Source organism: Protopterus annectens, chromosome 10.part0, assembly GCF_019279795.1.
Source record: "Protopterus annectens isolate FY-2018-M chromosome 10.part0, PAN1.0, whole genome shotgun sequence".
In the NCBI taxonomy this organism is placed as follows: domain Eukaryota; kingdom Metazoa; phylum Chordata; order Ceratodontiformes; family Protopteridae; genus Protopterus; species Protopterus annectens.
Window position 1 is genome coordinate 842,988,300 of NC_056744.1, and position 12,500 is coordinate 843,000,799.

Below are 12,500 nucleotides of genomic sequence, written 5' to 3' on the forward strand. Positions count from 1 at the left end.
ATGCTGTTATATTTTATTGAGGAAAAACCTGTATTATTCAATCTTTCTGTCTTTATACTAGCTGTTTATGAATTGTCATGGTTTCACTCAAGCAGTACTTGGAAAAGGTCAGCAGTGATTACTACACTATCCAGTAAACAAGTATACATACTTGCATATATAACTTAGTACATAAATAAATAACTAGTTAGATAGACAAATAGATAAAACATAGTACTGCTGTTACAATTGTAATGCCTAACTGTCATGAACGTTTTGTCAAGATGAGCACCTTTAAATCTGGGCTGTCACATATGTACCTATAGAGGGTACATGGCTCATACTTAAAGATTTACTATTAAAAATAAAATAGTTTTCATTGTTGAGGCTTTTTAAGGCATAGTCAAAATACATTTTAATGTGAAGTTTTTATGCTTATTACAATTGGTAGGATACAATCATTAGATTTTAGCAAAAAGTTATGTAACTACGATGTATGTCTTAGTAAGTATATGCCCCAGCCCCCCTCAAATAAATACACCACACCAAATGACATTTGAAGACCTTTATTAAACTTCTATAACGATAACTTTATTGAACAATATTTTAATTTATTGATCACAACATGAAAATCCATATAACTATTTACTAGGGCAGCATAACCCCGCTCCCCTAACCAAATAAGCAGCTTCCTAACTTAATCACTTATTTACTTATAAAGCAGCATCCCCAGCTTTGTTCGCTTACTTACTTATCAAACAGTGTCCCATCGCTCACTTTCATTCCCAACTCATTGAATTAAACATCAAACACCAGAGGGGGAAAGAAGAGGGACAAGCCTACCCCCTCTTCTCCACCAACCATCCTAACACAGGCTGTCCCCCCTTATTCACTACAAAACCTTCAGCAAAGCCTCCAAAACAAACCTAAGTGTACACTGAAAAGGTCCAAACCAAAATCATTCATGCCTACTCCATCTTCTCTGAACCAAAATGGATCCCTGTCATAGCCATACCAATGCCCTATCATATAACAACCCAAAGCAGCCACTTGCTTAAGTAGCTTAATATTAACAAACCGATGAGCCATATCCACATCCCAATTAATCTCGGAATTACCTGTGACCACATAGCACACATGATTGGGTATAGCCTCTTAAAATAAATAGGTAGTCACTTATCCTTACCAATAACTGTGGCTTCAGAATTATTCACAGATCATTACCTACCAAATGTACTACCAGGATGCAAAGAAGTTCAGTGCTTCTCAATGCAAACCCAATTACAGGCCTTCCAGCTTAACTGCAGTCCCCTTTTGTCACCCAGTGGATATAAACATGACCAAAATAACATTTTTTTCCTAGAAAATTTACTTTAGCCAGTCACTGTACCCAATTATCTGCTACAGAACAAGAAAGCACTCAATGACCAACCACCCACCATCCTAATGACTTCAATCAATATGCCTTTCCTCACTAAGTCCAATACCCTACCACACAGCAAGAATGAATGGTCACCCTCTTTCCCAGAATACCCCACACTAAAAAACTCTCCTCGTCATATTCCCAAACAGACTAACCATCACCTTGCCCTTTACAGAACAAAAGAAAGTCTAAAGGACTCCCAACATGAAGACCACAGCACCTCTAAGCCCACCCCCTTGGACATAACCACTAATTCCTGACTTTTCCCAATACTAGCTGCCTGCCCTTTCCAACTGATCCATTTAGATATAACCAAGCAAATACACACAGAAGAAGAAAACTGAAAATTTTGCCAAATTAACAAACAAAAGTACTCTGACACCTTAAGAGTTCCATAATGCCTCCATAAAGGGAACGTCACCCCAGGTATAGTCCAATGAGTCTCCATTTACTAATGGGAATCCCCAAAACAAACCCTTCAAACCTGTCTTGTCAATAGCCATTGTCTGGCAGTTTTCACACTATCAAGCCTACCTCAATCCTTCAACATACTACCACAATCCAAAATTATGTAGTCACATATCCCTGCCACCCATGCAACTATACTAATCACAGCTAAATTCATCTTGACCGATTGAAATGCCTTACCTTGTTCCAAGCCTGATCCCAATATTTCAACAACCATTCCCATAGAACTCCGTCATCCTCAAGTAGCCATAACACAAAATTTAATAAAATCTTGCAATGCCCTACTATACACCTTCCTTTTAAAAGCTGCCCAGAAAATCATGTACCACACATCTGATCATTCCAAGCCAACCTGACACCTTGCCAGGCAACACCAAGGGCGTGTACCACTGCCTACTGTCCAAATGAAAATTAACCCTTTTCCCCCTCAATGTCTCCTGCTAGACCTTTGATGACAGATAAAACTGAACCAAACTTGAAACAATAACATCCATGCTCCAAATGTCCTTCCATCCTGCTGGCAAGCAATCCAAAAACCATTCCCCCAAAGTATACCCCCATCCCAATACTTCCTGCTGCATCTGCAAGAATTGTAAATCCCCTTTAACAACCTAATATGCTCTCAAAGTAGCACCAGCCACCTAGCAACCCATTGCCATAGCCTTGGCAAAGTAAAACTTAGGGTGTATATTATGTTATCGAACTTTTAAAAGTTTGAACGTCATATGGTTGACACAATAAGATCGAACTTTTAAAAGTTAGAAGATTTCAATGGAGATCTCTGTACAGTGTAAAATGGGAAGATTTCCCTTCCATGCACTGTAGTGCGATCTCGGAGTTGGTATATTTAAAGACCGGGGGGTGTGGGGGGTGCTGGGATGCTTGGCCCCTGCTTAAAACAGTCAGGTAGGTTTTTTCTGTTGTTTATTTTTTTTTAGCTTTTCGAGCTTTTAAAAGTTCAATCATATGGTGTCGACTACATGACATTCGAACTTTTAAATTTTTGATAACGTAATATACACCCTAAAACTTATACTCCATTCCTGTGCCCACAAAGTCTGACTCAACCTCATGCTGTTGTGACTCCCCCCACCTGTGGACAACTCCCAAGTCCCCATAAGCAAACCACAAACCTGCTTCAGCCTACCCTGATGTACTTCATCCTCACCAGTCCCCACACTACTCCCAAATTGCACCAACTCTGATGTACCTAAATGAGCCTCTAATACAGTAGGACTACCTGCAACCTCATTTTGCACCATTCTAATGGCTGGAACATCCACTGCAGCAGTATCCATCACCCTTCAAGTTCAATTCATTCAGGCCACTGACCGATTCCCACTCTGCTCTTCCTCATCTGTAAAAGAAAAGAAAACTGTAAATCCTCTGCACACACATAAACAAAAACCTCTTAATTTCAACATTAGGTACTGCCAAGGGCCTAACTTTTTCATCACCTGCACAGCTGCTACCTTCCCCCCATCCCCTATCCTCAATAATATGGCACCACCATATCCCTCAGCAAATCCTTTCACAGCCAGCAAAAGAACATACTGCAGCAAAACAGTTTTATGACACAAGCAGCAGCAGCTGAACCTATGCTTTTAAATGACCCCTAAGCTCACCCTCCCATGTGCTGCTTTGTTCTACAAGTGGCTCTAACAGCAACATGTACCCAGCAATGGAATTAAAATGCTTAAAACAAAGAGTAAAATACCTCCATAACATACCCATACCTCTCAAGTGTATCTCATTTTAGGGAACGTTAATCACTTGGGGTCATAAAACGTATTGCTACTCGATGTTCCACATTGAAAAAGTCTGTCACACATTCTGTGATAAGAATTTAACTGATATGAATGGTAAAGAGATCTGAATCATATTTCATTAAAAGACCTATTCTAGAAATAAAATGATTGCATTTAACCATCCTATGAGCTTCCCAGTTACAGTTGTTAGTGTTCCCCCTTTTGCCCATTTATTCCACGTTATAGTGGCAGCATTCCTCATGTTGGAGATGGAAGGAGAAACAATCAGGGTACAGAAAAATTAAACCATTCCATACCTCTCTCAATACAGCAACTCATGGAGCCTGTGACGGCATCCATGTTAAAGGAGAGGTTTTACACCTAACATAAACCCTCATAACATTACCAAATGTACAACAGATTTCAGATGAGAAACACGCATGTAGTAGTGGCACTAGCCCTCACAGAAAAGCCACCATCTTCCCCAACAACTCATTCTCACAAGAGACAAATGCACACAGACCTCTCCTACAGGATTCCTTTACTTACTGCTTCAGCTAATAGACACCATAGCTAGCATTATATGCACAAAACACACTATGGCCACGAAATTCCCAGGAAATAAACTAATGCAAAGTGGCACAAAATAACCTCGATTGTGGGTATGTGGGTGAATGAATCCAAGCATGCTGGTAAAATCAATGAAAGAGATAGTCACTAAAACTCTGACCCCCACAACCCAGAAACTGCCTGTCTACCCCACTTTCTACACAAGCAATCCCCCAATTTTAAGAGCAATGTTAAAAGTGAGACCCTATCTGTACTTTCCTGTTAATGCTTGCCTTCCTCTCAACCTCTGAGAGAAAATGATGGAAAAAATGAAGAAGTGCTCGTTCCTTTTCATAGGTTCATTTTAGGTTAACTATCTTGCAAGAACAATATTAAAAGTATTGTGCTTACCAGTTCAACCCCTTCATACATACGGGGTCTGCAACCCCCCCCCAGTGACCCCTGAATTAAAGATGGAATCAAACCCTTTACCTTGTATCTATAAAGCAAGCACATTAACACTATGTTTACCCCTTACCATCTGCATTAAGTTAGCTGTCGGGTCTGGAGGCTCAAAAATCGAGAACCCACCAAAGTTCGAAGAACGGACCTAAATTATGAAATTAAATATGTCCTTTCTGCCACATCTGGGCAGTAGGAAAGTTAGCTAGTGTTGCATTTGCATGGCTTTTCTGAAGGGTAGGAAATCTGAAACCCAAATGACTGTCATCATTTCTAACTTCAAACTTAATGATTCGCCAGTAATTTGCCAGATAATGAAGCAAAGACCCGGCCATTCTGTGCATAACTCTCAACCTCTTAGAGCAAGAAGTCTGGATACAGCCATAAATAAAATGGGACAAAGAACAAAAACAGGGTCAATTTTAATTCTGCTCTTGCAAACTATTTGAAATGAAAACGAACTGGAAGCAGTGGTAGTGCAAGAATCAAATTCCACCTTTATTCCAAGTACTTAAATTCAGGTTTAGTGCTTTTGTCTTGTTATAAACAAGACATGATCAGAACCTTTGTTTCTTCCCTTAAAAACAGTTAAATACTAAAACTTACGTCACAACATTAAGGACTCACCCTCAAAAATCACTGTTGAGTGTTCCGGCTAATATTTAAAGACACATACTACACTAATACTTAGATTAACATTTCATATGTATTACCCTGTTTTTTTTAAAAAGCTGCATAAACCACCTATATTGTAAATAATACATTAAAAATAAAATGATATATTGTAACTAAATTTTCTTCGATCTGCTTCTCAATTCACTAACAATAGAAATGTTCTCATTTAGCCCAAGGGGGGTTGTAGCATCCATCCTTAACTGCCATAACCTTTCCAAATGATATAATTTATTCTTCCAATCCCCTGTGTACCTGGATAGACAACTGTTCCACTACAAAAAAATTTGAATTTTTTAAAATTATTACATGTCATCGAGTGTCTTGCTAGTGCACTTTTGTTATCACCTTTGGAAATGCTATAAACATGTTGGTATATTATTTTATGAAGTGCATTGTTAGTTTTTCCAATGTAAAATGCCTCACAGGTGTTACATACTGCAAAATAAATAATTTTATCTGAGAAACAATTCAATTTCCCATCTTTTGTATATCTCTGAATACTTTCTCTAAGATGCTCATTATAGTTAGTGTTGACAAAACAACATTGATTACATCTACCACAACTCCTAGTTATTGGTAATGGTCTTGATTAAGGGGTCTTTCTAGAATATTTTTCATGTTGTTTTTCTTTCTATAAATAAATTTTGGAGTATGACTACCCAACTTTTTCGTGCTGTCTTCACAACTCAGTATATGCCAATTTTTAACAATAATATTCTCAATGTTTTTTGCATCCACTGAATAGTAGAAGACCATGTTGGTGGACTCACAAAAATTTTTATATGTGTTCCCCATTTCATGCTCTATTTTGTTGCTACCATATTTTATAATGGGGCCATAAATGCCCTTTCTTTCTCTTAGTACCAACCTTCCATTTCATCAAGTAGCTGTCTGGGATAATCCCGCTCCAAAAACATGTTTTTAGCATGAGAAACTCATCTGTACACACTTTATCATCAGATGTGAGCCTTGATGCTCTAATGAATTGGCTTTTTACAATGCCCCTTTTTTGGTGAGAAGGATGACAGCTCGAAAAAAATAAAAAAAGTGTTGCAGTGAGTCGATTTTCTATAAATTCTAGTTGAAAAATTCCCTATATTTGATCGAGAAACATTAATATCCAAATAGTTAATAGCTACAGAATCAATACAGTGTGTAAAATGTAAAAAAAAATCAGTACTGGTTTCTAATTGCCTTAAAAACATATTATATTCATCTATGTTACCCTGCCAGATAATAAACAGGTCATCCAAATATCTAAAATATGCCTTGCAAAGCTTGAACAGGGGCAACATGAACACAATATCCATCTCCCATTTGAGTAATACCCCATTGGCAAACAATGGGGCACATATTGCTCCCATTGCAACCCCCGAGCTTTGTTTGTAGAATTTGTTACAGAACACCAAAGTATTGTTGTTCAATACAATGTCCATAAATACTTGAATTAACATCAGGTCATTCTCGGACACCCCACCAAATCTTTTAACGATATCATTGAAACAATTAAGGTTAGTTTCATGGGGAATGACGGAGAAATGATTTTTGATGTCATGTGATAAACAGTCTGTACTGTCTATATTCCTCAATTTATCTAGGAAATCCCATGAGTCTCGTACAATATGGTGGAAAGGATGGTAGATGTTCTTCAATGTTACATCTATATATTTAGCCAGTGGCTCCGTGATGGAACCTACTGATGTAACCACTGCTTGTAGGGGTGGATCACAAATGTCAGAATGTAATTTAGGTATGCCAAAAATTCTGGAGATTAATTTTCACCATTAAAAAGTTGTATAAATCCATGGAAATTTTGTCAAACAACAGGAGCTCATCCAAGGCCACTTTTATGGTCCTAAAGGCAATGTTTATTTCATTAAGGGACACACTGGTGTATACACTGGTGTCACTCAAAAGTTTTAGCATTCAGCCTTGGTAATACAAGTTATACATAATAATCAAGCCCCCACCTTTATCTGGTCGCATACATCTGACTTCTTTGTCATTTGTGATAGCAGATAATATAGATTTTTCTTGGGGGGAGAGATTATAAAATTGCTGATTATTTCTTGTTTGTGGTCTCCCTTTCACACACTTGTTCAAATGTCTGAACAACAGGGTTAAGGGGTGGGTTGATGACACTTTTACACTTTAATACATCTACATTATTTGTTGTGGTGTTTTCATCTCCACCAAATAATAAATCCAGGTTTAATTGTCGGGTAAACAACTTTAAATCAACAAGGGTATGCTCAACATTAGCTCTACTCGTGAGTATCAAGTTAAAACCCTTCAAGAATAGTTTATGATTTATTGGTTCAATATTTAATTCCATAAAATTGTACATTTTGAATTGTTTAAATTCTGTAATATTCACCATACCTGTTGTCCCTTCATGTATGGTGTGCATCATCATCTCCATCTTTGCTAGTTCCTATTGTTCTGTTGCCTGTATTGGGCAAAGCCCGTAGACCCTCTCCTCAAATGTGCAAAGTTGTTCATAATTTTTCTGTTCTGTTGGTTGGCTATCCTTTCCAATCACCTTGGTCCTCCATTGTCTAAAGGAACTACTGTTTGTCGTTGTTGTACATTATCCCCCCTATCATATGCCCCTCCATTAAAGTTTTTGTTGTTAGTGTGTGGGGAATATGGTTTTGGGTATACTGTTTTATTAGCATAGTCTAGGTCATCCTGCACCAGTTTGTTTTTTTGTCCCTTGATGAGTTGATTTTATTCTCCACCTTTTGAAATGTTGTTTCATACTGATTCTTGTACAGTGGATAAACCATGTCTTGTGTAATAGAGTACACCCATTTCTGTACTGACTCCTTCAGTTCTTTTAGGTGTCTCTCATTTTCTTTGATAATAATCCTCATCATATTGATTCTGGTCCGATCAAGCAGCTCTAACAATTCATAGCGGAAAACACTATCCGGTGCAACTCCCTGAAGGTATTTCCACACTCGTAAACCTTTCGGCACACGTCCCCTTCAATTGCTTTTGGCTAAAAAAACTATTATACAACTGTACTGATTTGTATCTATGCAACTGTTTTTCTAGTTGCTGAATCTGTTCCAATACTGTAAAATTATTGTTATTACTATTGGTTACACAGTTCGTATTAATGAAAGTTAACGTATCCAGCCAGTTGTTATTTTGAGAGCTGTTAACATATTCTCGCCGAACATTGCTCTCACCTGGTTCCACGTTATGATTGCTGTTCCTTTTAGCATTACCAGTCTCTATATTCTGCATAGCATTTTTATTCGATGTTGGTTACCTGTTGCATTATCTGTTGGGTCATCTGTTGGATAAGCAGGGTAAGATCAATGTTGCCGGTGAAAGTATTCGGAAATAAGTCCTGCGAACCTTCCGCTGCCATGTTGTTGGATATCCGTAATGTACAACAAACGAAAACAAACCAATGAATCCAACACTTCCAACAACTGTAGTAAAATGAAAATGAACTGGACGCAGCGGTAGTGCAATAATCAAATTCCACCTTTATTCCAAGTACATCATTTCAGATTTAGCTCTTTCGTCTTGTTATAAAAAGACATCATCAGAACCTTTGTGTCTTCCCTTAACCAGTTAAATACTAAAACTTGTGTCACAACATTAAGGACACACCCTCAAAAATAATTGTTGAGTGTTCCAGCTAATATTTAAAAACACATACTACTCTAAAACTTAGAAATTTGATAGGATAACAGATTTTATATTTGCATAACTTTGACTGGTATAAAGTCTGAAACCCAAATGTATGCCATTATTTTCTAACTTCAGTCTTTAATGATTTGTCACTAATTTGCCACCTCTTTGATATCTCCCCTCCTTTATTCAGCTATTTTTTCTTCGTCTAAAGTATTATTCATTTATTTTTTGTTTGTATTTTTTTTTTAAACAGATGACCGGAAGAGCAGCCAAGCATTATCGCTCCACCAGGCATGCACGTCGAGGAGCTGTTAATCGTGGGTGCCTCCAAGCCCACAAATCTTGCTAGCCAGCACTCATCATCCAGCTGAGTACCAGCCCAGTAGAAAAACTTATCAGAAAATACAATCTACAGACACTACCCACAAGGAAGCTTACGATGCGGAAGGAAACTGAAGAGCTTGATAAAAAAACATTTTGGACACACTGAGAATGACAACAAAAGTCTCCCACACTTGATTCCCCATTGGGGTTTTAGGTATTAAGTGCCGCAAGCACCAGCACCAACGACCACACCCTAGAACACCGGTTACAGTACCCCACCAAATTTCAAACCAAAATAATATACCTCTACATCTCTTAGAGCAAGAAATTTGGACAAAGCCAGAAATAAAAGTAGGACAATTTTTAAATATTGCTCCTAAAAACTTAGAAGGTTGATAGAATAACATGTTTTGCATTAGCACGCATTTACTGAAGGGTATTAAATCTGAAACTCAGATGTCTGTTATTATTTTGTAACTTCTGTCTTTAATGATTTACACTAATTTGCCAGGAAACCTTTGGTTTATGAAAAAACAGACCAAAAATATAAGGCAAAAATCTGGTAACCCATTGACATTCTTTGAAAATGTGTACAGTTGAGAGGTATGCCAACTCTTCAGGAGCTGCAGACCACAGCAGCAATCCATATCAGTGCCTTTGACGCATACCTTCATAACTGTAAACAATTCAGGAAAGCCAGCCTCTCACCACCCAACCACAGCCAGTCAGCCACAAATTAACCAGCTGAAAGTTACTGTTTGTCATTTTTGCATTTAAGTTACCTGTAACACATTGCATTTAAGTTACCTGGCACTTGCTCACTAAGTCAGCACTAAAAAATTAAAAGCACTACACCCTCACAAACTCACCTTGAGTGCCTTGTTCCCCATTGGCCCTTTTTTTCAGTTATAAAGGAATTCCCAATACTATTCTAGCATGTCCAAAGGTCAGTTGTCAATCTCCTCTCTGGTCCAGCTGGTGAATCTGGGAATCTTGAGGCAATGTTACAACTGCCTCATGTACACAGACAACCCTCTCCTCCTCCCAACAAATTCCAACACATCTGAGAGATGCAACCATATAGACAAACTGGAGGCTAAGCTCTCTCAACTCAGTACTGGCGTAACTAGTGAGGAGGAGAAGAAAACCACACTCACTACAATTCCAGTCTCACATAGACCTACCACGACAGCAAACCAAACACATAAACACACAAAAACATACTCAGAGGCTCTAAATAAAAATCTGCCTAAGCAGCAGAGACCTCCAAAGCAGACACCCAAGCAACCACTACCCCAAAACAAAACACGTGCAACACATAACTCACAAAGCCAGTGTGCCGAACAGTCACAGCCCTTAAGGCTAAACAACACACCTGATACACTTGTAATAGGTGACTCTATCATCAGGCACACTGATGACCCGCTCACCAGGCTGAACAAGGAGAAGTTCACGGTGAGCTGCCTGTCGGGCGCTAGGATCCGCCACATAACACAAGCACTCAGGTCACTCCAAGGCAAGTACAAATATGACTCAATCATTGTCCATGCTGGTGTGAATGACCTGAGACGTACCTCCCTGGACTACATGAAAAGAGACATAGAGGAGCTCTCTGAGCATGTAGCCCAGGCCGGTATGACCCTGACCTTGAGTAGCATCTTACCCTCACCAAGAATGATGCCACAATATGAAGACAAGATGATCAATTTCAACAATTGGCTTAAGTATTGGTGTCATTCAAAGGGGATCCAATGCCTGTCAGCCTGGGAAGACATGCTCGACAAGCCACGATGCTTCGCTAGGGATGGCTTGCACCTGTCACCCCTGGGCTTTCGGATATTGGCAAAGGCTCTTGCTACCCCCATAGTGCCTTTTTTAGGCAAGGCTCAAAAGACAAACCCACCTCCATAGGTATCACAAGGGATAAGAAACTAAGAGTAATGCTACTCAATGCCAGAAGTCTAAACCTCAAGATGCACTCACTCGAAACTCTCCTTAGCATGGAGAACATCGATATCTGTGCAGTAACAGAAACCTGGTTCAAGGCTCCCGAGAGCACCCCAGCACTACCAGGTTATACCTCATACCATGCTTGTTGGCTCCAAAACTTGGACCGAACCACAAAAGGAGGGGGGAGTATCAATATTCGTCAAAGATACCCACACCTCCAGGTTTGTGGCACAGCATGAAGCATCAGAGACTATCCATGTGCAACTAACAGTGGGTAAAACTGCCTTCCAGTTTATAACCTGCTACAGACCACCCTCCCAAACCTAGGAACCCCACTCAGCCTTCCTGAGAACACTGGAAAATATGAAGGTCTCTCCAAACACCATTATATTGGGCGACTTCAACTACCGAAACATAGGCTGGGAGCATTACTCTAGCTCCAACACCCTAGCCCAAAGGTTCCTAGAATTTATAAACTCAAATGCTATGGAACAACTTGTTACCACTCCCACAAGAGGGGAAAACATACTGGACCTGATCATCACCAACATGGGGACTCTATGCTCCAGACCAGAAGTGTATCCCTCACTGGTAAGATCAGACCATAAACTAATCTCACTGGATATTCACATCCCAACCCCACCCCCTGCTCAGAAAACCACAGTGAAAAACTTCTCTAAAGCAAATTTCACACTCCTCAAAACCAAGGTGGAATCCTTCAAAGCCCCCGGGGCTGTGGAAAATACGGCCCAGACCGCAGAATCCTTTATAAATGCATTCTATGAACATCTTCAGGAATGCATGGATCATGCAATCCCAAATAAAACTAAGACCCAATCCTCCAAAGGCAGACATCCTGTCTGGTGGACCCCAGCCATAAACAAACTATACAATAGAAGGAAGAATCTACAACATGATAGAGCAAAATCCCAAAAAGGGAAGGCATCTCTAATCAGTATTAGCAAAAAACTACGGGCACTCATAAAATCGTCTAAGGTCAGCTTCGAGAGAAAAATTGCACAGGACACTAAGGATAATCACAAGGCTTTCTTTAGTTATGTTAGTAATCTGGGTGGGAATTCCCAGATATGCTCAGAATTAGTCCAAAATGACAAAAAATACACCGAACCCACAGACATTGCCAACATCCTAGCTGACAGGTTCATCGCAAACTTCTCCCCCCCCCTCCCCACCAAAAGGGCAAATATCTATCCCAGCAGAGTGCTGCCCCCCTGACATCTCAGATGCTCAGGTAAGAGCCGCCCTCT

General features: G+C 39.4%; 1 long non-coding RNA gene across 1 annotated transcript in view; it reads right to left on the minus strand.

The window, feature by feature from the left end:
- LOC122812811 overlaps positions 1-8,872 on the minus strand; it is a 14,574-nt gene extending 5,702 nt beyond the window's left edge. The window contains exon 1 of the long non-coding RNA XR_006366577.1: positions 7,687-8,872. This is a non-coding gene — a long non-coding RNA (uncharacterized LOC122812811). The remainder of the gene's footprint in view (positions 1-7,686) is intronic.
- Positions 8,873-12,500: the final 3,628 nt, after the last annotated feature.